Raw genomic sequence first — 26,792 nt, 5'->3', positions numbered from 1 at the left:
AGAAGGCATTGCTAATATCAGTGTCAGTACCCAGCAATTTTGGCATAAACAATGCAGAAACCAAGAAAATGACCAAATACCAAGTCCTCAAAAACAAAGTGCAAAGATCCTGGAAGCTGAAGAGCACCAAAATTGTACCAATGATAAATGGAGCAATGGGAATGATAATAAAGAACCTTACAGAGATTTCAAAAACCATCCCTGGGAATATTACGACAAATGAAAATGAACTGCAGTTGGAAGCTGTACGAGGCTCAGCGATGATCCTCAAAAGAGCCCTCAGAACAAAACTTTGCGAATAAGAAAACTTCACAAACTGGTCCATGAATCATGATCCCTCACTGAAACGGAGGTGGATACTTTGAGACCTGGGAGAACTCTGTTCCACCTTCTGAAACCCGCATATGGAGATACCAACCAACATTCGCACAGAAACAAACACAGAAACGAACACACACATATAAACAAACACACACATAGAAACAAACACACACACAGAAACAATACAACAACAACAACATGCATTTTAAAAGGCCATTTTCCCTGCTAGAGCGGGGGTTAACCTTGCGGTCCCCATGACAATCTTCTCCATTTTGCCCTATTTTCTGCATCTCTCCTTGTTAACCCCCTTGCCCGCATTTCTTCTTCCACCATCTTTAGCCAAGTCTTTCTCGGTCTTCCCCGTCTTCTACTTCCTTCTACATTCATTTCCATCACTCTTCTCAACCAGTCACTTTCATCCTTCCTCAACACATGACCAAACCATCTCAACCTGTTCCTCTTCACAACATCAATCGCAGGCTCTATTCCCATCATCTTTCGCAATTCATCATTTGTCTTCCTCTCTCTCAACGATACTCCGCACATCCGTCGAACCATTCGCATTTCCACCCTTTCCAACCTTCGTTGCTGCTCTACGTTCATTACCCATGTCTCGCTCCCATAAATCATAACACTTCTCACACATGCAGCATACACCTTTCCCTTCAGCTTCAACGACACTCCCCTCATCATCAGCACGCCACTCAATTCCCGAAACTTCTTCCATGCACATCTCACTCGAGCAACCGTTGCCGAGTCTGATCCACCTTCTCCATTCAGCATGTCTCCGAGGTAGCAAAATGTTTTCACACCTTCCAGCTTCACACCGTCTCCAAGATCCAACTCAACATTTCCTCCATCTGCAGCTCCCTCTGTGCACACCTTACATTTGAATGTAGCTGCCACACTGGTTAATGACCCTCTCAGACCACTACATTTTTGATGAACCCACTCAGCGCACATTGTACACTGAATGGAGTTCACTCCGCCACCCTTCCTACACACAGCACAGGGCCACTTCCCAGTTATTTCCACCTCCCCACATGCTTTACCACTTGCCATCACCTTCGTCTTTCCGATATTCACCTTCAGACCTTTTGTCTCCATACATTCCTTCCACGTGTTCATCTTTTCCTTCAGTCCATCCATACTTTCCGCAATCAACACCAGATCATCTGCATACAACAACTCCCACGGTAAACCCTCCTTTACGTTCTGAGCCAGCACCTCCATCACAGCTACAAATAGTAGTGGACTTAGTACTGACCCCTGATGCACTCCCACCTTCACCTCAAACTCACCACTGTTCCCGTCCTTCATCCTTACAGCTGTGCGCGCTCTTTTGTACATTGCCATCACTACTCTGATCAACCATTCCTCCACTCCTAACTTCCTCAATGCCCATGTCAATACTTTGCGTGGAACCCGATCGAATGCTTTCTCCAGATCAACAAACCCAAGAAACAACTTCTTCCTCTTCTCCATGTACTTCTCCTGCAAGTGCCTCACAATGAAAAGCGCGTCTGTCATTCCTCTTCCTGGCATAAATCCAAACTGCATTTCGTCGATCTTCACTTTCTTCCTTATCCTCCTCTCCAACACCCTTTCCAATACCTTCATTCCATGCTCCAATAACTTTATCGCTCGGTATGAGCCACACTCCAGAGGGTCACCTTTCCCCTTGTATAGAGGGATGAGGGTACTCAGTTCCCAATTCCACTGGAATGCGGCCTTCTTTCACCACCAGATTACAGATCTCTCTCATTCTCTTCACACCCCAACTTCCTGCTGCCTTCAACATATCTCCCACAACTCCCGTCGGCCCTCCCGCTTTTCTACCCTTCATTGCTTTTATCGCTTCCTCAACTTCCTTCTCAGTTATCTTCTCTGCCGGTCCTAAAACTGGGTTACTCTCTATGTTGCCATCCCATTCATTCTCTGTATTCAACAGCATTTCCATATATCTTTTCCATCTTCCTTTAATTCCATCTGGGTCGACAACGATTTGTCCCACTTCATCCTTCAAGCAGCTCACCCCCATCACATCACACCTCTCTTTCACTATCTGCTTTGCAATCCTGAATACCGCTCTCTGACCCTCTTCCGAATCCAAGCGTTCTCCGAACATTTTCCTACATGCCTCCTGCGCCTTTGCTACCTCTTTCTTTGCAGCCTTCCTGGCTGCCTTATAACTTTCATGCTCTGCTGTTTCTGCTCCCGTACCCTTCGCCTTCTGCCACTCCTTGAACTTCTTCCTCTTCTCGTCAATCCTCTTTCCAACTTCATCATCCCACCACCATGTTTCCGAGTGCCTCGGTGGTCCTTTTGTCCATCCACATACCTCACCAACGGCTCCCAACAGACTAGCTTTCATTGACATCCAAACACTTTCAAGCTCAACCACATCATCCTCGACCCTACTCAGCCTCTCTTTTAATGCCTCCCTTACTGTCACCTCTTTCAACCTCCACACCTTCATTCTCGGTTGGTACTTCACCCGCCGAGCTCTCCTCGCACCTTTCACCCTTACGTCGCAGACAACCAAGTGGTGCTGTGAAACAGCCTCCTCACCCGGGATCACCTTTGTGTCTCAGAGGTGCCCCCTATCTCGCCTACGCACAATCAGGTAGTCAACGGTTGTCGTCGACCCACCTGACGTGTATGTAACAAGCTTATTATCCTCTTTCTGGAACTGAGTATTACAATTCCAGAAAGAGGATAATAAGCTTGTTACATCAATAATAAGACATTACACACAGACACAATGGAGGTGGATAATCCGAGACTTAGCAGGACGTTGAGGAAATATGAAAACGAGTTTTGTATCGAGAATAAAACAAGCCAAAAACACAGGATAATTGGACGACCCCATACAAGCTGAGTGTGCAGCCGCACCAAGCAGCCAGAATGTGTGCTGTAAAGAATAAATCCTGCACCTCCTCCTGTGAGAGACAAGGATCTGTAACAATTTGAGAGGCTAGGGAGATGCTACATGTCTCCGTAAAACCAAAAGTAAAGCCCCATAAGCGAAACCTAAACAACGAAAGTTGGAGCATATAGGAGAAAGAGATCATCGTCTTCTGCAAATTGTATTCAAATCATGAGTAGTGGAGAAACCATGGCGGAGGAGCACAATTTAGGGACCAGCTAAAGAAAACTATTAGAACGGAGATGGTTGAAAAGGTTGCAACAATAACGCATATATACCTGAAAAAACTAAAATAAAGGACACAACAAATTGAGCCAGAAAGCAAGCAAAGAGATATGAGGATAATTGGAGATGGGGGATTTTTTGGGGGGAGAGGGGTGGGGGTGGAGAGGAGGATGAAGGGGATTTGGCTGCAGTGGAAAGGTGAGAAGCTGTGCAACAAAGCTGAAGCTTGGACCATGGCTTAGTTCCAGAGGTCCAGAGGCAGACACCAAATACAACAGAAAGACCCCTGAACAGCACACGGTGGAGTGCCTATACGTCATTGTCGCACAAACAACCTGTCCACAACTTTTTGAGATATCCTGCTCTCAGACATACAGACAGAGAAGCAGGGGTGAATACATAACCTCTGTCCACCTTCGGTGGTAGAGGTAAATATTTTTCAAGCTTACCATCATCTTGCAATCACATCCTTCACTCCAGAGGTAAGCCATAAAGTGATACAGGATATGCTCCTTCACCTATTCTCCCCAACACTCCCTCCCCAAGATATGACTTTTCCGAGAAGGCGATCGCCACAATGCATCGCCGCGCAGGCACAGAAACCCCAGCTAATGGTGGTCATTTGGGCATAATATATCATGTATGCGAGGAAATGAGAGTTAACACAAATAACATAATTAAAGGAACAGGAAACAAAAGGGGGAGAGAGAGGAAAGCCCAACAGTGGAGAACAGGGACATTGGGAGATGAAGGGAGAGGGCTGGGTCGGGGTACACGGGATAAACATGATGGACATCACAAGGACTTTCAGGAAAGAAAAAAGGGAATTTGAAGGAGGTGGATTAACGGTAGAAAAGATGAAGGTTTCATACATAAAAACATAAATACATAAATAAATAAATTTTAAAATGACATCAGTGTCATGTCATAGGGTTGGTTAGTGTGCTTCTTCAGTTAAATTTAATATTCCTGACTGCAAACCTCCTGATTGTCGAGGAGCAGGTCAGGGGCAATGTGTCAGCGTGGCTACTCTTGTTGCTAACAGGTTGTGCAGCAATTGCTGGGGTGAGACTCAATCTATGCCTTGCTTCCTAGTCAGTTCGGAGGTTCAACGTGTGTGTGTGTGTGTGTGTGTGTGTGTGTGTGTGTGTGTGTGTGTGTGTGTGTGTGTGTGTATATATATATATATATATATATATATACACCAGCTAGGCTCGGCTCGCTGCGCACGCCTCACCACGCGTCGTTACAGAGGAACGGGCTTGTTTTAGCTGAGGATAATGACTGTACCTGAGTTGCTGTGTTGTCATGATTTACACCAATCATAATACAAACAATTATTTTACACAAATTTATTTGTAGTGTTTGTGATATTACTTTTTTTACAAGCAATTTAGGTTGAAGATTTAGGTTGAAAAAATACACAAAAGAAAAAAAAGAACCCCTCAGCACGTGCATACGTGAGGGGTAGGTGCAGACTGGAAGTTGGGAAGATTACACCTCACCACCATGTAATAAAAAACACCTCACCACCACGTAATGAAAAACACCTCACCACCACCAAATTAAAAACACCTCACCACCATGTAATTCAAAACACCTTACAACCACATAGTTCAAAACACCTCACCACCACGTAATTCAAAACACCTCACCACCAAATAATTCAAAACACCTCACCACCACATAATTCAAAACACCTCACCATCAAACGTAATTCAAAACACTTCACGAACAAATAATTCAAAACACCTCACCACCACGTAATTCAAAACACCTCACCACCACGTAATTCAAAACACCTCACCACCATGTACTTCAAAACACCTCACCACCACATAATTCAAAACACCTCACCATCAAACGTAATTCAAAACACTTCACGAACAAATAATTCAAAGCACCTCACCACCATGTAATTCAAAACACCTCACCACCACGTAATTCAAAACACCTCACCACCATGTAATTCAAAACACCTTACAACCACGTAATTCAAAACACCTCACCACCAAGTAATTCAAAACACCTTACCACCACGTAATTCAAAACACCTTACCACCACGTAATTCAAAACACCTCACCACCACATAATTCAAAACACCTCACCATCAAACGTAATTCAAAACACTTCATGAACAAATAATTCAAAACACCTCACCACCACGTAATTCAAAACACCTCACCACCACATAGTTCAAAACACCTCACCACCACGTAATTCAAAACACCTCACCACCACATAGTTCAAAACACCTCACCACCACGTAATTCAAAACACCTCACCACCACATAGTTGAAAACACCTCACCACCACATAGTTGAAAACACCTCACCACCATGTAATTCAAAACACCTCACCACCACATAGTTCAAAACACCTCACCACCATGTAATTCAAAACACCTCACCACAAAATAATTCGAAACACCTCACCACCACATAATTCAAAACACCTCACCACAATGTAATTCAAAACACTTCACTAACAAATAATTCAAAACACCTCACCACCACGTAATTCAAAACACCTCACCACCACGTAGTTCAAAACACCTCACCACCACGTAATTCAAAACACCTTACCACCACATAGTTCAAAACACCTCACCACCATGTAGTTCAAAACACCTCACCTCCATGTAATTCAAAACACCTCACCACCACGTAATTCAAAACACCTCACCACCATGTATATGTAATTCAAAACATCTCACCACCATGTAATTCAAAACACCTCACCACCATGTGATTCAAAACACCTCACCATCATGTAATTCAAAACACCTCACCACCATGTAATTCAAAACACCTCACCACCATGTAATTCAAAACACCTCACCACCATGTAATTCAAAACACCTCACCACCATGTGATTCAAAACACCTCACCACCACGTGATTCAAAACACCTCACCACCATGTAATTCAAAACACCTCACCACCATGTAATTCAAAACACCTCACCCCCATGTAATTCAAAACATCTCACCACCATGTAATTCAAAACACCTCACCACCATGTAATTCAAAACACCTCACCACCATGTAATTCAAAACACCTCACCACCATGTAATTCAAAACATCTCACCACCATGTAATTCAAAACACCTCACCACCATGTGATTCAAAACACCTCACCACCATGTGATTCAAAACACCTCACCACCATGTAATTCAAAACACCTCACCACCATGTAATTCAAAACACCTCACCACCATGTAATTCAAAACACCTCACCACCATGTAATTCAAAACACCTCACCACCATGTAATTCAAAACACCTCACCACCATGTGATTCAAAACACCTCACCACCACGTGATTCAAAACACTTCACCACCATGTGATTCAAAACACCTCACCACCACGTAATTCAAAACACCTCACCACCATGTAATAATTGTAATAATTGTTGCATCATAGGTCACGTGGTATGGCAGCCATCTTGGACTAACCGCAAAAAATAAAAAATATATTTCTCCTGAAACTGCTGAATGTTAGTATTTGGAACTTGGCACATTGTCAAGTACTTCCAATGGGGAACAAAAGCATGATAATGATGACATCATCGGTGAAGTTGTATACCAGCCATAAATGTTTTAATTGAATGATTTATCCTAAAAATCTGAAATTGCATTTTCTGGTACATGATCAATGAGCCATTTAGATGGAAATATTAAATTTATGACATCATAAGTCATACTGGTTGGCAGCCATATTAGATTTAACCTAAAAACTAAAAAAAACAAAAACATCTTCTCCCAAACCACCAAAGCGATCAACTCAAACATGTGATATCGACTAGGCATGTCAATTAAAAGTTCATCACAAAAACGTCATCGGTCACATGGTGCGGCAGCCATATTGGACTGTTGGAAAATATTAAATAATTACATCTCAGAAACCGCTTCATCAATCGATGTGAAACCTGTCATGTCTGGCAAAAATGTGATACTTGAGAACAGCTGAAGGTTTTTAAATCAAACTTGTTTATTTTTAGGACAGTCAACGAGGGCATCTCCACATCGTCATGGACAAGGACTACATGGAGTCATATTGGCAACACAGTAGAATTGCTCTAGTTTTTCTTTACTACATATCTCACAACTAATACAACTTGAGGTTGCGTAAACGGTCTTGCTTCATTTCCTGATTAAATAATATGCACAAATCGATGTATGTCTGTCTGCAGGCCAGGTACTGTATCTGAGTATGGCTGACATCTCCGATAATTCTGACATGTGGGCATTAAAGACTTCAGCATCTTTCAAAAAGAGCCAACAATTATGTGATGGCACTCTAATTGAATTACTGCCCAGTTTATCTGTTGGAAATGCAATGGCAAACCACCCTGTGCATCACAATCAAAGGGAGTCACCTCAACAGCACTGACTCCCATTTGAGAATTGCTTGCAACACCATCTCACAACAAAAACATCATGAGATGTTTCTCCAACATGTTGGTGAGTAACTGGAAAAAGTTTCGAGTATCTCGGAGAAATTATGTCTAACAAATGTCTTAAGTCGTTTGAAAAGGACTCAGGAGCATCCTAACATCACTCCAAAGGTTTTTTTAAAATATTACTCATTGTGCTTCAACGTGAGGACCGCCAAATAAGACAAGTAAGTCGAGGTATGCACCTACAAACCACAACCTGTCACAACTCATTGGTGTTGGTTCGTATTGTTACGGCCTGAAGCACACCAAGCCAAGCATGCGATCAAACCGGCATTATTTATGGGTTATAACAATCGAAAATCTATTCCTACACATAAAGAAAGAGAAAACAAAGAAGGAAGAGTGGGAAAAACCAAGAGTGGGAAAAACCAAGAGAGAGAAAAACCAAGAGTGGGAAAAACCAAGAGTGGGAAAAACCAAGAGAGAGAAAAACCAAGAGTGGGAAAAACCAAGAGAGGGAAAAACCAGATGAGGCCAGCACGAGGGTGAAGGAGTAGGCAGCCAGGGCTGGAGGGTGTTGCTCATGTGAAGGACCGGGGCGACCTGAGGGAGCCCCTCGAGTCCGGTCAGTCCCAATGGAGGACCTACAGTCCGGTGGTCATGAATATGTCAGAAGAGGAGAGACCCAGACGATGAGGATGAGAGCGGTACTGTATCCTCCCGTATCAACTCAAGGCCAGGTCGGGGATCCGAACTGGAGGAGCCACACCGATAGTTCGAATAAGCATGGCGTTCAAGGCAGGTCCCATAATAGGCCCCAAGGCAAGCACAGCAGTAGGCCCCAATGCAGGCCCCAACAGTAGGCCCCAATGCAGGCCCAGCGGTAGGCCCCAATGCAGGCCCCAACAGTAGGCCCCAATGCAGGCCCAGCGGTAGGCCCCAATGCAGGCCCCAACAGTAGGCCCCAATGCAGGCCCAGCGGTAGGCCCCAATGCAGGCCCCAACAGTAGGCCCCAATGCAGGCCCAGCGGTAGGCCCCAATGCAGGCCCCAACAGTAGGCCCCAATGCAGGCCCAGCGGTAGGCCCCAATGCAGGCCCCAACAGTAGGCCCCAATGCAGGCCCCAACAGTAGGCCCCAATGCAGGCCCAGCGGTAGGCCCCAATGCAGGCCCCAACAGTAGGCCCCAATGCAGGCCCAGCGGTAGGCCCCAATGCAGAGGTACGGCAGCAAGAGTTCGATGAAAGGCAACCTTCAGGTAGAGAGTCGGCCGCAGGGGTTTGATCAGGCACAACCTTCAGGTGGAGAGATTGCAGCTGGAAACTCTACAACCCACAAAAAGGCACTCCGCCATGAGCCCTCCTCCAAAAAGGCCACTCACACTCTGTCTCTGTCTCTAACTCAGGGGGAGGGGTGAGGAGGAGTGAGGGTGTGAGAAGGGTTGAGGGGAGGAAGAAGAAGAAGCCACATCAGAGAGAAAAGAAAGGTCACAGACCGTAACAGTATGCACTCTGTGGATGCTTGACTGCATCATTTTCTGGGGACGAAGCTGTGCTGCTGATGCAGTGCCCCCATCACCAGTCAGCTGGTACTCATTTTGCAAATGTCAGGCTGAATCAACTCCCCCGGTGTTTATATTCAACGGCCTGAAAGGGGCTCAAGATCCTAAGATCTCTGGTGTCCATTCACTTGATGCCTCGCTTCACAGAAGATGTTTGCGAAGAATGCAGCGGAGAAGACATCTCCACTGCAAAGCACATCATGTGGTTTTACCTGTGAAGGGTTGTAGCCTGGAGTGAAACCTGGTTGGTGTGAAAGGTAGAAAGGTTGTATTGTGGTTGCTCCGATTTCCAATACGATTGACTTTTGAACGAACCGACGACTCTGATGTTTGGCAAATTAATTCTCTGTTTGTTAACTTTTGAACCATTTTGTGTTGAGGAGTGCATTAATTTTGATTGCATCATTAACCTTGATGAGACATTTACTCATACAAGATGACAATGCTCATAAAGGAGCCAGAAAAACACCAGGTGTGATGCTGGCAATGATGGTACAGCTGGCTGGCACAATTCTGCTGGTGATTGTTAAACTGACGTGGGGATGAATTAGGGATTCCATTTGGATGAAGCCATCTAGTTGAGGCATCACCTTCGATCTGCACATTTGTGGCTATAAATCCTGCAGCAAATCACAATCCCGTTTCACTTACCGACCACCTTTTGTTGTGTATACTAAGTCGAGGCTCGTTTAAGAGCTAACACATAACACAACAATAAAAGGAGTGAAAGACAAGAGGGGGGAGATAGAGGGAAGCACAACAACAGGATAGAAGTAGAGAGCAGGGACATCGGTTTAAAAGTTTATATTTTTTTGGCCTTTCTTTTCCTTTGAGGAATTCTATCACAGGTTAAGCCTGGTGTTGGCTTAGCGGTTAGGGTGGCGGCTTGGGATCCTAGAATCCTGGGTTCGAATCCCGGTCGATCGCCAAATTAACGCCAGGGGGGATGACTCAGCCTGTCATCCTTCCGAGATCGACAAATTGAGTACCAGCTCACTGGTCAAATTGAGTACCAGCTCACTGGTCAAATTGAGTACCAGCTCACTGGTCAAATTGAGTACCAGCTCACTGGTCAAATTGAGTACCAGCTCACTGGTCAAATTGAGTACCAGCTCAATGGTCAAATTGAGTACCAGCTCACTGGTCAAATTGAGTACCAGCTCACTGGTCAAATTGAGTACCAGCTCACTGGTCAAATTGAGTACCAGCTCACTGGTCAAATTGAGTACCAGCTCAATGGTCAAATTGAGTACCAGCTCACTGGTCAAATTGAGTACCAGCTCACTGGTCAAATTGAGTACCAGCTCAATGGTCAAATTGAGTACCAGCTCACTGGTCAAATTGAGTACCAGCTCACTGGTCAAATTGAGTACCAGCTCACTGGTCAAATTAAGTACCAGCTCACTGGTCAAATTGAGTACCAGCTCTCTGTTCAAATTGAGTACCAGTTCACTGGTCAAATTGAGTACCAGCTCACTGGTCAAATTGAGTACCAGTTCACTGGTCAAATTCAGTACCAGCTCTCTGGTCAAATTGAGTACCAGTTCACTGGTCAAATTGAGTACCAGCTGTCTGGTCAAATTGAGTACCAGCTCAATGGTCAAATTGAGTACCAGCTCACTGGTCAAATTGAGTACCAGCTCACTGGTCAAATTGAGTACCAGCTCAATGGTCAAATTGAGTACCAGCTCACTGGTCAAATTGAGTACCAGCTCACTGGTCAAATTGAGTACCAGCTCACTGGTCAAATTGAGTACCAGCTCTCTGTTCAAATTGAGTACCAGTTCACTGGTCAAATTGAGTACCAGCTCACTGGTCAAATTGAGTACCAGCTCTCTGGTCAAATTGAGTACCAGCTCTCTGGTCAAATTGAGTACCAGTTCACTGGTCAAATTCAGTACCAGCTCTCTGGTCAAATTGAGTACCAGTTCACTGGTCAAATTGAGTACCAGCTGTCTGGTCAAATTGAGTACCAGTTCACTGGTCAAATTGAGTACCAGCTCACTGGTCAAATTGAGTACCAGCTCTCTGGTCAAATTGAGTACCAGTTCACTGGTCAAATTGAGTACCAGTTCACTGGTCAAATTGAGTACCAGCTCACTGGTCAAATTGAGTACCAGCTGTCTGGTCAAATTGAGTACCAGTTCACTGGTCAAATTGAGTACCAGTTCACTGGTCAAATTGAGTACCAGCTCACTGGTCAAATTGAGTACCAGCTGTCTGGTCAAATTGAGTACCAGCTCACTGGTCAAATTGAGTACCAGCTCACTGGTCAAATTGAGTACCAGCTCACTGGTCAAATTGAGTACCAGCTCACTGGTAATTCCCTGCGTGTTGCAAGAGGCGACAAACAGGGTTGGCGGCACGAAGGCATCCGGCGGTAAAACATTGCTTCAAAAAGGGGACCATGGTGCCAAACCAAGGACAACCCAAGCTCTGCGGGGAAAAATGGCCTCGAAAGGTGGTTCAATTCTATCACAGGTAAATAAGTCGAAATAAGTCAATCCAAAACATCAACCTTATACCACACAAATGCCTCAATCGACAAAGGATGCATAGCTACGAGTGTGTCCAGACGACATGCGGGATGGCAGAATTGTGAGGAAAGCACACATCCGGTGCCATACCAGGGTTATTCTTCAAGGGAATTGCAAAGACACCTGGAATGGTGCTGGGAGAGCACACATCTCTGGCAGTGTGAACGGTTTACGTTTTGTGTCCCACCGACAGGCCGGATCTAAGCACTCGGTATAAACTATAATCCCTCTGAACGAAACAGGCATTACCTGGTTTCCTTTGCTTGAGTTGTAATCAAAATGTACCTTTGTAGTTTGTTTCTTCAAAAAGTAATTTATGATTGAAGACGTGTTGATTCAGTCTAAAAATTCACGTCAGAGGCCTATGGACATTTCACCGTGGACCCCATGACTCTTCTTCATTTAAAATCTTGAACGTATCGAAAACTTTTCGCTTTACAAAGTAAAAATAGATCGAAACCAAACGTTATTAATAAATATTGTATTCCATAGTTAGTTTACATTATTGTGTACATTTTTGAAGTGCTGTATTGTTTAATTCCACGGTTGGAAAAGAGTCGACTCGCTTTAAACAAACTCTGCATATACATCCCCGGAATATGTAAACAAATAATTGGACTACGGTTCGATCCCGAACTTCAGTATTCAGTCGCTGTACTTTTACCAAGGAATAATATAAATAACGAAGTCCTGGGAAGGTTCTCTCCTTTCCTTCCCTTCTCTCCTTCCCCGTGCCCACATCTCGTCTGACCAAACATATTCAAAACGGCTGCTGTATACATTTCGCCGGTTTTCTCAATTTTAGCTGAAAATGAGACTTGAACTATCCCAGCGACTGTGATGGTGAATTAGAGTCGAGATGATAAAGCCGTGATGGAGTCTCAATGCATGGCCTTTATGTTACAGGCATTCTCACTTAAAATGCATTTTGTTCTATAAACAGTAACTTTCATCGAATATTTCCCGTTGTGGCGGGCACAATGATCAATAATTCCGCCGTTGGCGCAAGGGCTCGGCGTCAAACTGCACCGCACCACGGCCTACCACCCCCAGGCCAACGGCCTGTGCGAGCGCTTTCATCGCTCGATGAAGGCCGTGCTCCGGGCCAGCCTCCACGACGGCAGCTGGGCCGACGGGCTCCCCTGGGTCCTGCTGGGCCTCAGGACGGCGCCCAAGGACGACCTGCGCGCGTCCTCGGCGGAGCTGGTCTTCGGACAACCGCTGCCGGTACCGGGCGAATTTATCCCCGACTCCACGGCTCCTTGGTCCGCGGCGCAACAGCGCTCCGCCCTGCAGGAGACCGCCGGGAGGTTCGCCCCAGTGCCGACGGCACACCACGGTTGCCCGTCCTCCCACGTCGCCCCGGAACTTCGCACGGCGGAGTACGTTTTCGTCCGGCACGACGCCCACCGGGCACCGCTGCGGCCCCCGTACGACGGGCCCTTCCGCGTGCTGGAGACCGGGGATAAACATTTCACCGTGGACATCGGCGGTGCTCCGGATCGTATCTCCGTGGACCGCCTCGAGCCGGCCCACCTCGATCTGGACCACCCCCCGCACGCAGCTCTGCCTCCGCGCCGAGGCCGCCCCCCGGCGGTCAGGCCCCCGGCACCCCCCGGCCCCGCCGTCCTGCTACCCCCCAGCCCTGCACGCATCGCCAGAGGGCGTTTCGGCCGGGTCCTCCGGCTTCCCCGCAAACTCACCCTTCAGGTGCGCGGGAATACTGTGGGGGCGCGTGTGGCGGGCACAATGATCAATAATTCCGCGCACCAGTGGGTGGCGCGAGCGTCCGGGCGTGGAACTGAGATACATGCCCTGCCTTTCGGCCGATCGGCCACGCCCGGGGGCAAGGCGTGGCCTCGGGACATATATGCGGGCTCGAAGGTCGAGCCCGCCCAGTGCTGATGTGCGAGCTTCTAACAAAGTGCTTTCGTTTGTACCACACGTTGTGGCCTACCTTTTTGGCAAACGAGTTGTGTGTGCACAGCACCACACCGTCCGTATTATTTGGGCGGTGTATGATATACCGTGCCGCTCCCGGCTATTTCCTGCCTGTGCGTTAACTTTCATCAAATTTTCTTCCCGTTTTTTGCAACCGAGTCTAAAACCATCTTAGCGACTGTGAAAAATGAAATGAGATGGTGAATTAGAGTCGAGATAAGGCCGTGAGGGAGTCTCAATGGACTTTATGTTACAGGCCTTTGAAAATGCATTTTCTTCTATAAACCGTAACTTTCATTGAATTTTCTTCCCGTTTTTTGCAACCGAGTCTAAAACCATGTTAGCGACTGTGAAAAATTAAATGCGATATCGAATTAGAGTTGGAATAAAACTGTGAGAGAGAAAGAGTAAGAAGCCACGGGCCTAACAAAAGAGGCCTCAAAGCTATGCAAGGAAACAAAATGGTGGATATTTGTTTTTGAAGCCCCACCCATGGACAGACAGACAGACAGACAGACTCACAGACAATCACCTACAGAGAATATTATATAGATATATGTATACATCGAGTTTAATCCAACAAAAGTTTAAAGTTCCCACAAAACACAAGACCTGGTCCATTCAAGAAAAATATTGCAAAGGAAACAATTCATGCAAATAAAACGGTTTGTATTGCTATGTTGGCGTACATAATTAGTTTGCATCACATTAATGGTAGCCTCGAAACGGTACCTAAGCCGCGTTGAAACCGAGAATAGGGCAGCCATGAACCCAGCATTAACAAACAATGTATGCAGTCGTTGCCAAATCAACCGTTCTCAAATTAAACCTGTTCATTTCTGCTTAGGACATCCTGCCATGAAAGCTGTATTGTTTGGTTTGGTTATCGACTTGGCACTTAACCTCACCCTCGGTGCATCATCCTCTTTATTGCTTTTGTTGTATGGAGGAATTTTGAAGCACCATTATTACTCTGCTTAATTGGCTTGTCTTTTTGTAATGTGAATATCCAGGAAATGATTTTGAGGATTGCTATTAAGACAGGAAGTGATATTTACAATGAGCCAGGATACTTTCAAAAAACAGGAAAGAAGACATCGCAAACTATAACAGCACTCGGTAGAGAGCATACCTCCACCTGGTTAGCAGTATCACTCAATGGTAAAGAATCGCTTTAAAAAATTATACTAGCCGGATCCGGATCAGAATCTTCACCAAAATTGAATCGATTCTTCCTTGTCACACACACCACGAGTCCAACAAGTTTCGTCCAAATCCGTCCATAACTTTTTGAGATATCCTGCTATGTATCGTTTTTGGCCCGATCTCCCAATGGTGAAGAATCACTTTAAAAAATTTAAGAATTCTCATATATCCGAATCCATATTCAAATCTTCACCAAAATCGAATCGAATCGTCTTTGTCAGACACCCAACCGGTCCACCAGGTTTCATCCGAATCCGTCCACAACTTTTTGAGATATCCTGCTATGTATCATTTTTGGCCCTATCTCCCAATGGTGAAGAATCACTTTTAAAATTCTAGTAGCCGGATCCGAATCAGGATCTTCACCAAAATCTAATATTTTTCGTCCTTGTCACATACGTTACCTCTCTGCCAAACTTCGTTTGAATCAGTCCACAACTTTTTGAGATATCTTGTTCACAGACAAACAGCCAAACAGCCAAACAAACAGATAGGGGTGAAAACATAACCTCCATTCACCGGCGGAGGTAATAATACCATCAACGATGACCCTCAAGTCACAGCTGAGGACACCATCACTGCCATGAACAATCTTATAAATCCCTTTTCCTCTCAACAAATCATTGTACTTTTACCACCATCCCATAACATGAGGTACATTTGAAGATCTGAACCATGGGAAGTCAGATAATATGGGTTGGGCTATTTAGGCATGAAGATATTTAAACTAGGCCAGCCATAACTCACAGCAACCTCATTGGGCAGGATTAAACGCGCAGGATTAACTGATGGAGTGATAGATGGATAAATAGATGAAGGGAGGGCGAGCCGGAATGGAAGGAAACATTGTCAGAAAGAGGAGAGGATTGTGTGGGCTGGAAATAAATAATGGCATCACAATCAGAGTGGTTTCCGCCATTGGCAGCACATAACCAAGTCACAAGATTCATTTTTAGATGTTACAGTAAATTTGGGATGGGACAAATTTCCCTCGAATCAATCAAACAATGTGGAAAACACATCCAACCTTAAATACAAAGTCTGCGTTGTTCTTCTTTCGGTGTCTATTCGCTTGTTTAGAGACCGCTGAAATTTGAGGAATGTCCTCCCTAGAAATACAAATTTAGGTTTTATTTCGGGAAAACAAGAAAGCTTGTGGGAACGTGGGCCAATTAAATATTAAAGAGTCGGACAGAGGTTGTGGAAACAGAAAACAGATCTCTTTTGCTTCATTCAGCAAACAGTGGTCTCTTCTGGAGCACAGCCGGTCATCCATCATTTCAGCAATAAACGAGAACGCCACTCAGTAGAGCGCATACTCCCGCCGTGGGTCAAGTTGGAATAGTACGATTTCACAAGTTTGAAGGAGTAGTTCAGTGACAACACAAGACAAGACAATACAAGACAGACACTGCACAGAAATATATTTAGAATATATCGAAGATAATGTTAAAAATGGCAATTTCACTTACATTTTCGGATTCAGCGTTCAATTCTATATAAGTGAGTGTATTTTGAGGCATGTGTGACTTCAAATAAAATTGTAAGCCAGGCAAACGTTCGTTTCATTCCGTAGGGATACAACATGTAAAATTGGCCCAAACGTCAAAACAAAACTCGCTCATTTTAAGTCGTACAAGCTAATGCGACCACTCATTCTTCTGGGAAGAATCCCGTGCACATGCTTGTCACACTTATAACTCACCTGTCTTTATAAAATCAAATCAAATCAAATACTGACACCGCGATTGACATTCGCTGCGGTTAATGTTGACTAGCCGAAACCCGTGGAACATCCACGGAAGGGAGGATGTGGTGTATGGATAGAGTGTACCATTATGGATGGCATAGGGGATTTGCTTGTCCGAGTAAGAGTTAGGAAGAAAGATGAGAATGAAGAGTGCGTATATGAACAACGATCGCCGACACCGGCACAAATGCATGCTCTGGAATGTCCACTCAGTGGACGGCTTGCTTTTGCCTTCGCCTGTCCAATCAGCGGACGGCTTGCTTCGCCTTCGCCCAGCAGACGCCAATACAATGGCGTCGTAAGATGGCGACGTATCGGCAGATAATCGGCTGCTTTTGGGCCCCAACGTCGGCTAATTCAGATTTTTCGAGTATGGCTGTACGTGATAAACAAAGAGCGTTGTTCGTAGATCGTAAATCCATTAGTGCCGTGGGCCTCGGGTCACTGGGTGCGGCGTAAAAGGGATAACAAAGTCGAGTCCTTACGCTATTATTATATAGACTAGCCGAAACCCGTGGAACATCCACGGAAGGGAGGATGTGGTGTATGGATAGAGTGTACCATTATGGATGGCATAGGGGATTTCCTTGTCCGAGTAAGAGTTAGGAAGAAAGATGAGAATGAAGAGTGCATATATGAACAACGTATTTATTACAATCGACTTAAATGACAACGCTACGATATACTTTTGAAAATATCACGTACCGTCTCGAAGTCAATGCCACCCTTTTATCTCTTCGTCACATGGCCTACGCCATTTCATTTGTTGAGATCATGGCCACAACGGAAACACAACTGTATAGGTAGGGCCTAGGCCTACGCCTCCGTTTCGTCACTCGGCGAAGTACACTTTGTTTTAAGCTTTCAGAAGCTGAAGCCTTGTTATTTATTGCTTTATATGAAACTGATGGGCTGCTGATCGGTTTCACTTCGTCGTAATCACAGTATATGGAATAAATTATGGTAAACCCACCTGATGAGGTTAGCGTACACCGCGATCGATGACACCGGCACAAATGGCGGAATGCATGCTCTGGATTGTCCACTCAGTGGACGGCTTGCTGTCGCCTTCGACTGTCCAATCAGCGGACGGCTTGCTGCGCCTTCACCCAGCAGACGCCAATACGATGGCGTCGTAAGATGGCGTCGTATCGGCCGTTAATCGGATGCTTTTGGGCCCCAACGTCGGCTAATTCAGATTTTTCGAGTATGTCTATACGTGATAAACAAAGAGCACAGTTCGTAGATCGTAAATCCATTAGTGCCGTGGGCATCGGGTCACTGGGTGCGGCGTAAAAGGGATAACAAAGTCGAGTCCTTACGGTATTATTATATAGACTAACCGAAACCCGTGGAACATCCACAGAAGGGAGGATGTGGTGTATGGATAGAGTGTACCATTATGGATGGCACAGGGGAGCGCTCATGGGATCTTCTTCTTCCGTTCAGCTCCAATTTTTTCTCTTTAAGTTAAGTCCAATCAGTCCTCTCTGCTTGAAGTGTTCAGGCCATGCCTTCCCGCTCTCATACTTTTATTGTCGTTCGGTGTAGAAAGGGATTGACATATCGTTCGTCTGTTTCAGCTCGTTATCTTTAAGCTTCCTTACGTCTCGCCACCTGCTACACCTCTCTGAGTTACGAGGCTTTATGCAACGCACCCCGAGTATCGCAATGTCACTCCATTTAACTTTATTAAAATGACGATAAAGATGTGAAACCCGTGGAACATCCACGGAAGGGAGGATGTGGTGTATGGATAGAGTGTACCATTATGGATGGCATAGGGGAGCGCTCATGGGATCTTCTTCTTCCGTTACGCTCCAATTTTTTCTCTTTAAGTTAAGTCCAATCAGTCCTCTCTGCTCGAAGTGCTCAGGCCATGCCTTCCCGCTCTCATACTTTTATTGTCGTTCGGTGTAGAAAGGGATTGACATATCGTTCGTCTGTTTCAGCTCGTTATCTTTAAGCTTCCTTACGTCTCGCCACCTGCTACACCTCTCTGAGTTACGAGGATTTTTGCAACGCACCCTGAGTATCGCAACGTCACTCCATTTAACTTTATTAAAATGACGATAAAGACGTTTCCTTATATATCCGAATTTAAAATGTTCAAGGGAATAAAAAGACCATTTGGTTCACACCACCCATGTTCACACCACTCAACTGTCCAATCAGCGGACGGCTCGCTTCGCCTTCGCCCAGCAGACGCCAATACGATGGCGTCGTAAGATGGCGTCGTATCGGCAGTTAATCGGATGCTTTTGGGCCCCAACGTCGGCGAATTCATATTTTTAGAGTATGGCTGTACGTGATAAACAAAGAGTGTTCGTAGATCGTAAATCCATTAGTGCCGTGGGCATCGGGTCACTGGGTGCGGCGTAAAAGGGATAACAAAGTCGAGTCCTTACGGTATTATTATATAGATATCTCTTCTGAGGTTAAAAACAAACAAACAAACAAAAAAACAGTTTTAAAGTATTATACGTATCAACCGATACATTTTATGAAACGGGAAACCCTAATACACACTTTGGTGGTTTTAAAATGACAGAATATGTCTTTATTAGAAAGAAAAAAAAAAGAACCTTGAAGACGACGGTGCTAACAAAATACACCGCTCTAACGCATAACCACAAGTTTAAACTACATTTACAACAAATATGAAAACTATTTTCATATCACAATGTTAAAATTAGAATATATAAAAGACAATGTTAAAAAAAATGAGCCCTATCTTCCAATGGCAAACAATCCTTCAAAAAATTCCTGGATCCGGAATAATATCCTGAGCTTCACCAAAAACTAATCAATTCTTCCTTATCCCAAGCGCAATCATCCTACCAACTTTCATCCAAATCCGTTCAGAACTCTTCCAGATATCTTGTTCACAAACACACGGACACACACACGTGCACACACACGCACACACGGACACGATTTAATGCATTACTCCCTGGTGGGAGTAATAATAATTACTAGCCGAAACCCGTGGAACATCCACGGAAGGGAGGATGTGGTATATGGATAGAGTGTACCATTATGGATGGCATAGGGGATTTCCTTGTCCGAGTAAGAGTTAGGAAGAAAGATGAGAATGAAGAGTGCATATATGAACAACGTATTTATTACAATCGACTTAAATGACAACGTTACGATATACTTTTGAAAATATCACGTACCGTCTCGAAGTCAATGCCATCCTTTTATCTCTTCGTATGCAACTCACTGATTTCTACCCTATCGTGAACAGGGTAAAGCCTACTTTGATAATCATGAACGGTGGCAGATGCAGGAGTTGGTGAAACGAAAGGGGGGGGGGGGGCTGATCATTTATTGCAATCTACTTAAATGACAACGCTACGATATACTTTTGAAAATATCACGTACCGTCTCGAAGTCAATGCCATCCTTTTATCTCTTCGTCACATGGCCTACACCATTTCATTTGTTGAGATCATGGCCACAACGGAAACACAACTGTATAGGTAGGGCCTAGGCCTACGCCTCCGTTTCGTCACTCGGCGAAGTACACTTTGTTTTAAGCTTTCAGAAGTTGAAGCCTTGTTATTTATTGCTTTATATGATACTGATGGGCTGCTGATCGGTTTCACTTCGTCGTAATCACAGTATATGGAATAAATTATGGTAAACCCACCTGATGAGGTTAGCGTACACCGCGATCGATGACACCGGCACAAATGGCGGAATGCATGCTCTGGATTGTCCACTCAGTGGACGGCTTGCTGTCGCCTTCGACTGTCCAATCAGTGGACGGCTTGCTGCGCCTTCACCCAGCAGACGCCAATACGATGGCGTCATAAGATGGCGTCGTATCGGCCGTTAATCGGATGCTTTTGGGCCCCAACGTCGGCTAATTCAGATTTTTCGAGTATGTCTATACGTGATAAACAAAGAGCGCGGTTCGTAGATCGTAAATCCATTAGTGCCGTGGGCATCGGGTCACTGGGTGCGGCGTAAAAGGGATAACAAAGTCGAGTCCTTACGGTATTATTATATAGACTAACCGAAACCCGTGGAACATCCACGGAAGGGAGGATGTGGTGTATGGATAGAGTGTACCATTATGGATGGCATAGGGGAGCGCTCATGGGATCTTCTTCTTCCGTTCAGCTCTAATTTTTTCTCTTTAAGTTAAGTCCAATCAGTCCTCTCTGCTCGAAGTGCTCAGGCCATGCCTTCCCGCTCTCATACTTTTATTGTCGTTCGGTGTAGAAAGGGATTGACATATCGTTTGTCTGTTTCAGCTCGTTATCTTTAAGCTTCCTTACGTCTCGCCACCTGCTACACCTCTCTGAGTTACGAGGATTTATGCAACGCACCCTGAGTATCGCCACGTCACTCCATTTAACTTTATTAAAATGACGATAAGGACGTTTCCTTATATATCCTAATTTTAAATGTTCAAGGGAATAAAAAGACCATTTGGTTCACACCACCCATGTTCACACCACTCGACTGTCCAATCAGCGGACGGCTCGCTTCGCGTTCGCCCAGCAGACGCCAATACGATGGCGTCGTAAGATGGCATCGTATCGGCAGTTAATCGGATGCTTTTGGGCCCCAACGTCGGCGAATTCATATTTTTCGAGTATGGCTGTACGTGATAAACAAAGAGCGCGGTTCGTAGATCGTAAATCCATTAGTGCCGTGGGCATCGGGTCACTGGGTGCGGCGTAAAAGGGATAACAAAGTCGAGTCCTTACGGTATTATTATATAGATAGTATGGGAAAAAAATGTTTGAAGCTCATTCCATTACAGCCCCCCTGGAGGATGGAGTCATGCTGGACAATGGTTAGGAAAAAGCAAAGTTGTTGAATTCTGTCTTCACTCAAAAGGTAAAGGTTACAAATCAATCCCTTCCTCATCACATAATTTCTCTACCAGCCTGCGGAGCTTCTCTCCCGGTATGGGGGAGAAGGTTCTTTCTCAGTTCGAAACATCTTCCAAAATAGATCTTGACAGAAAAACTGCTATAATCCTCAGGAACTGTATTTCAGTCTGCATGTGCACACGTGACACTGGGGAAGCGGGGAGAGGGCGGGAAGCCAGGGAAGCGGAGATGGGGGAGGGGGGATGGCAGGACGCCGGGAAAGCAGCAGGAATCTGGGATGAGGTGGAATGACACGGAAGCTGGGAGAGGAGAGGGGTGAGTCCGGGACGTAGGAGAGGCCAGGGACCAGGTCAGAGGGGGAGAGGCCAGGGACCAGGTCAGAGGGGGAGCGGCCAGGGACCAGGTCAGAGGGGGAGAGGCCAGGGACCAGGTCAGAGGGGGAGAGGCCAGGGACCAGGTCAGAGGGGGAGAGGCCAGGGACCAGGTCAGAGGGGGAGAGGCCAGGGACCAGGTCAGAGGGGGAGAGGCCAGGGACCAGGTCAGAGGGGGAGAGGCCAGGGACCAGGTCAGAGGGGGAGAGGCCAAGGACCAGGTCAGAGGGGGAGAGGCCAGGGACCAGGTCAGAGGGGGAGAGGCCAGGGACCATGTCAGAGGGGGAGAGGCCAGGGACCAAGTCAGAGGGGGAGAGGCCAGGGACCAGGTCAGAGGGGGAGAGGCCAGGGACCAGGTCAGAGGGGGAGAGGCCAGGGACCAGGTCAGAGGGGGAGAGGCCAGGGCCCAGGTCAGAGGGGGAGAGGCCAGGGACCAGGTCCGAGGGGGAGAGGCCAGGGACCAGGTCAGAGGGTGAGAGGCCAGGGACCAGATCAGAGGGGGAGAGGCCAGGGACCAGGTCAGAGGGTGAGAGGACAGGGTCCTACTGCTTGGAAGCCACTACTTACTGCTGGGAAAGGCACTACTTACTGCTGGGAAAGGCACTACTTACTGCTGGGAAAGGCACTACTTACTGCTGGGAAAGGCACTACTTACTGCTGGGAAAGGCACTACTTACTGTTGGGAAAGGCACTACTGCTGGGAAGGCACTACTTTCTGCTGGGAAAGGCACTACTGCTTGGAAGCCACTACCTACTGCTGGGAAAGGCACTACTTACTGCTGGGAAAGGCACTACTTACTGCTGGGAAAGGCTCTACTTACTGCTGGGAAAGGCACTACTTACTGCTGGGAAAGGCACTACTGCTGGGAAGGCACTACTTACTGCTGGGAAAGGCACTACTTACTGCTGGGAAAGGCACTACTTACTGCTGGGAAAGGCACTACTTACTGCTGGGAAAGGCACTACTGCTGGGAAAGGCACTACTTACTGCTGGGAAAGGCACTACTTACTGCTGGGAAAGGCACTACTGCTGGGAAAGGCACTACTTACTGCTGGGAAAGGCACTACTGCTGGGAAGGCAATGGCAAACCTTTCTCAGGAAGCTGCTTCATGGCATCAACTCTCTGTGACAGAGTATGAGCATTATCACAAAGTTGAATAAACCATGTCAGCATTGTTAATACAGTAGCATATATACTGAAAGCCTGTGAACAAAGATTGCAGTGTAATCATTTAATTAAAGAAAAACCTGCATTGTGACCTCAAAATAACATTTAATAATAGACTTCAAAGAGGTCCGAAGTAAATAAAATAGATTTCTTGGTGGACTCGATGACATAATTTGTTAAGAGTTGGAGCTTAATTTTTAAGACTCAAAAGGATAGAGCACGGCCATATAGAGAGAGTGGAGGGAGAGGGAAGGGGGATAGAGAGAGGAGTAGGCGAGAGAGGGAGGGGGAGAGAGAGAGGAGGGGTGAGAGAAGGAAGGGGGAGGGAGGATGAAGGGGAAGAAAGAGGCGAGGGGAAGAGAAAGGATAATGACAGGGAATTGGAGGAGAGAGTCGACTCAGGGAGAGAGTTGAGTGGGGGAGACAAAGGGGAGGAGGAGGCAGAGAGGAGGGGAGACAGAGGGGAGGGCGAAACAGAGGGAAGTGTGGGAGAGAGATGAGTGGGCGAGAGAGAGGAGAGAGAAATATGAGGGAGAGAGAGAGAGAGAAGGGAGGATAGATATGGGAGGGGAGAGGGGAGAGAGGAAGGGGGGGGGGGGGAGAGAGAAGAGAGAGAGGGATGGGAGGAAGAACTTGCCTTCTGTATTCACCCTGTCCACCCCAATGTTTGGCCAAGTCTCCCTCTATTTTGTCCATCACCGCTGTTGGTGTCCCCTTGCCCTCCCCCCACAACCGCCGCCCACTACTTTCTCTCTCTACTGTTCCTTTTGTCCCGTTGCATCTTGATCCCATCAGTGTTCAAGCTTTTCCATAAGCCTTGATTGTATACGAAAAAAAAAAAAACATAGGTTGGCAACCATTGTGCATACTCGACAGGCCAAATGGTCTCTTTCTGTGTTGAAGTTCCTTAGAACAGAGGTCATCTTTTGTATATTGCAAACCGTGGTGTCTGTCCATGCGTTCGTCTGTCTCCCATTTACTGCGGCCACTTCCTGTGCTGCCTTTCAGAAGCTCAACAGTCACTTTCGAAATTATGGCAGAAAACGCATGAATAATGTCGATGGCAATTTTTATTTCGCAAGCAGGATATTTTGTCCTCTTTTTAGGCAAACTGAACCTCTGCCACCCAATGTTGCACCAACATTCAGTGGGTGGGTGGTATAAGTAGCTCAGAACTTCGGCTCTGAGTGAAACAAAGTGCAGCACAATTAACCTTTTTTAAATCCATGAAATAATAATTTAAATTGAAAGATTAACTTAAACTTTTCCCGATGTTAGAGGTGGATACTTTTGCTGACTTTTTCCGTCACTGGGAACGGGTAATTTTCTTAGTAAACAATAAAGAAATGGATCCAATTTCTATTAAACTTACCCCAGGTTACCCAATACCATCATGCATGCCCACAAACAGATCAAGCGACGGACGGCAAATCCTCAACTTCATTCATGTGACAGGATGGAGACTGGAGGAGTTTATGAACCATTAAGAGGTCTTGGGGTCCCCTGGGTTCCTGACTGTCTCCGCCTTTTATAACCTCGCCCACCGACGATACTGCTAATGATCCGCGCTTATCCACTCTCCTCTACCATTGGTCCGTGGCTGGTCGAATAGGCGGGGCTTACACTTTGTCCTCCTCTAGTCGCGGTTTCTGCTCCAAGGCCAATCTGAGTTGACAACAGCAATGTGAAACGACAGGTCTTCCTGCCTAAAACTTGGAGAAATGGCCTTGTCAGTGTATAAAAGAGACATTTATGACAGGAAAGAGGACTTTTAGACACATACAGTAGGGTGGGTTTGACGTTTCTAACGATACAAATTAATATGATCACATTTAAATACCTTACACTTATTTTAAACACTCAATATGGAAATAACTACGCTATATCAACCATGGATTACCCCCCGAGAAATCATTTCCACAACAGTATGTATGTATGTATGTATGTTGTAGCAGTGTGTTGACTGCACTACTCAACATTGAGACCCCAGTACACCTGTGTGTAAAAGGTTGGCAACAGCATATTTATTACCGTGTTCAGAAATTGAAAAGTTTTTTTTTAATTGTCTGCATTTTTAAAATTCATTTTCTCGGCAACTGTTGGTCTGATTGACACGAAACTTTACTATAAGAGCACCTCCGCCTGTGGATTTTTTTTTCATAACTATGATGTCATAGATCACGTGGTACAGATGCTACATTGGAAAAACGTTGCACCTCTATATCTCTGAAACTGCTCAATGGAAAAAATTGAAACATGGCTCATTGTGAAGTACTCGCCATGGGGAATAAGATATGTTAATATTTTTTATATTTTTAGAATATTTTTAGCTCTTACACGAGCCTCTATCTTGTATACCAAAAAAAAAGGAATGTTCATGATGATGTCACCGGCTTTCATTATGACGTCATAATTCAACAAGTACAACGCTTGATCTGATCAATATGAAAAAAAAAATTCTCTAAAACTGTTGGTCTGATGGACATTAAATTTTCACCGTAGAAGCACCTCCTCCTGTAGGAATTTTATTGATAATTATGACGTCATAGGTAACGTGGTACACTCAGCATCTTGTAAAAACCGAAAAACGTTGCACCCATATCTTCGAAACCACTACATGGAAAAAAAATTGAAACGTGGCTCATTGTAAATAACTCCGCATGGAGAATAAGTGTTGTTAAGTTGGGCCTTAATTATGACGTCATAATTCGACAGGGACAACGCTTCGTCTGATCAGTTTGAACTTTATTGAGATATTGAGCATGATCTACGCAACAATTTTATTAGAGAATGTAAATTTATTTCATCGCTCAGGTGGTCTGGCAGCCATATTGAGTCAAAGAAAAAAAACTTCAAAAACAAAAGAGTTCGCTCGCACAAAGTTGACTGCGCAGGGCAAGTATTCTATGAATACCATATCGTTGAAGAAGGTATCGCAGCTAAATTAGCCCATCAACCAATCGGCTATCTTTCTTTCAGAATTCCTCCACAAATAATTAATCGTATAATTCACCACAAATCCCAAATGCATGACCTAATGTAGAAGTAAAGGCATCCATCCGAGTCGTTTGTGGGAGTTTTAAAATAATTGCATGGTATGCTTTGTGAACAAAAGGCCAATGCGTCCATGTTAGTTGGCAAAAAAAATAATTCTGTTGCCCAAATGTAAACTCACCTTCAAATCACCCCGGCTTTTAGTGTGACGTAGCCGCAATGAGGGTTAAATAGCTCACTTTTGCAGATCCGTTGTGGAATTAAATCATAGGGAATTATTTTGTAATGTTGTCGAGTGTGATGGTTTCCTTTCTAAAGTGCTTGCAGCAAAGCAAAATATTTCATCTACTTTTTATTGCAAAACACATAACAATGAAGTTCCACCTTGTAACTCGTGCGCATTTGGCACATTCACAGCACCGGGTGACAGGGGCAACGGCACATTTACACTGCTGAAGATGCCAGGAAACCCTTGTGCAGCAGGCATTGCATGGCAGGATGGCAAGGACCAGCATTACTTTCGTAATCTCTG

At 45.4% G+C, this 26,792-nt stretch overlaps 1 protein-coding gene across 5 annotated transcripts in view; it reads right to left on the bottom strand.

The window, feature by feature from the left end:
* Nucleotides 1-26,792, bottom strand: part of LOC137421285 (receptor-type tyrosine-protein phosphatase delta) — a 638,902-nt gene that overhangs the window by 512,123 nt on the left and 99,987 nt on the right. Inside the window, exon 1 of one of the 5 annotated variants that reach the window (XM_068107181.2) lies at nucleotides 12,226-12,397. The exons of 1 other annotated variant lie outside the window; for it this stretch is intronic. The gene's annotated coding sequence lies outside the window, so the exon portion shown is untranslated. Of the gene's footprint in view, nucleotides 1-12,066; nucleotides 12,398-26,792 lie in introns of those variants that run through there. 3 more of the 5 variants (XM_068107180.2, XM_078771627.1, XM_078771626.1) reach the window with 3 other exon arrangements.

The sequence above is a fragment of the Myxine glutinosa genome, chromosome 2 (genome assembly GCF_964187855.1).
Source record: "Myxine glutinosa chromosome 2, kmMyxGlut1.1, whole genome shotgun sequence".
Classification (NCBI taxonomy): domain Eukaryota; kingdom Metazoa; phylum Chordata; class Myxini; order Myxiniformes; family Myxinidae; genus Myxine; species Myxine glutinosa.
Note: the sequence above shows the minus strand (reverse complement) of the source record. Positions and strands in the feature narration are given on the sequence as shown.